Consider the following 1,019-nt stretch of genomic DNA (forward strand, 5'->3'; position numbering starts at 1 on the left):
TTATAGCATTTAGTCTCTTCTGCTTTACAGTACTCATTACATGCTGGAAGTGGTGCCTTAAGCAACTGATAATCATTTCAACACGATTTTATTTTATTGTACGCCAGTACAGCCGCAACAAATTATAAGTAGGCCCATGGACTTCCCATCATTATAGGACTAATAACAGTAAGATTCCATAATAGCGGATTCCAGTAGAAGATTCCGTTTTCGTTTGTACAGACACGCCTAGTTACGACTTAACAGGTGTGGAAACGTAGTTTATCTGCTGAATTGAGCGAACGAGCGAGCGCAGGACTACATTCGTGACGTACGCGCCGCGGCCTGTCTTTCTCGTAGGCCTCGCACTTCGGCGACTTGCGCGTCGTTGGGGATGAAATGATGATAATTAGGACAACACAACACCCTGTCCCTGAGCGGAGAAAATCTCCGACCCAGCCGGGAATCGAACCCGGGCCCTTAGGATTGACAGTCCGTCGCGCTGACCACTCAGCTACCGGGGTCGGCGAGGTGATTGCCTCAATGTTCACTTCCTTTTGCCTGACTGGCGTACCGCTTCTGGACTGTACGGCCTTTGGGCGGAAAGTTAATCGCCCCCTTCTACTATGTTTCAAACACGCCAATGTCGACATTGAAACACGGATGTTTAAACTCCCACATCGATATTCTGCAAATACCGGTGGTCACGATACATCCCTAGTACGAGTACTTTGGCGTGTGCGCCACCTGATAAAGACGTTTTGAAGGGACCAAACTCGGAGCGCGTCACCACAACAGCGTAATGCGGCGCGTCGCTGAGCGGATAGGACATGACGCGGAGCAGCTGTAGGCGCGTCGCGGAAGGGAAGCAGAAGCGGCCAGCAGCTGGCAGCTGCGACGGCACCTGGGGTGGGCCGCAACCCCGCGGCGTTGCCACGTCGCCCTCCTCGGCGGCCCGCGCCGGCCTGGCAACGCCGCCGCCCGTGGCGACTGGGGCGTCTGGACGCGACTGGGGCGTCGCCGCTCCTCTCCTCTCCGCT

At 54.9% G+C, this 1,019-nt stretch overlaps 1 non-coding gene across 1 annotated transcript; it reads right to left on the reverse strand.

Annotated features, from left to right (window-relative positions):
* Positions 1 to 430: 430 nt before the first annotated feature.
* Positions 431 to 504, reverse strand: Trnad-guc (transfer RNA aspartic acid (anticodon GUC)). Its single transcript has one exon. It is a non-coding gene; the product is annotated as a tRNA-Asp (tRNA).
* Between the last annotated feature and the right edge of the window lie 515 nt (positions 505 to 1,019).

Source organism: Schistocerca cancellata, chromosome 10 (genome assembly GCF_023864275.1).
Source record: "Schistocerca cancellata isolate TAMUIC-IGC-003103 chromosome 10, iqSchCanc2.1, whole genome shotgun sequence".
In the NCBI taxonomy this organism is placed as follows: domain Eukaryota; kingdom Metazoa; phylum Arthropoda; class Insecta; order Orthoptera; family Acrididae; genus Schistocerca; species Schistocerca cancellata.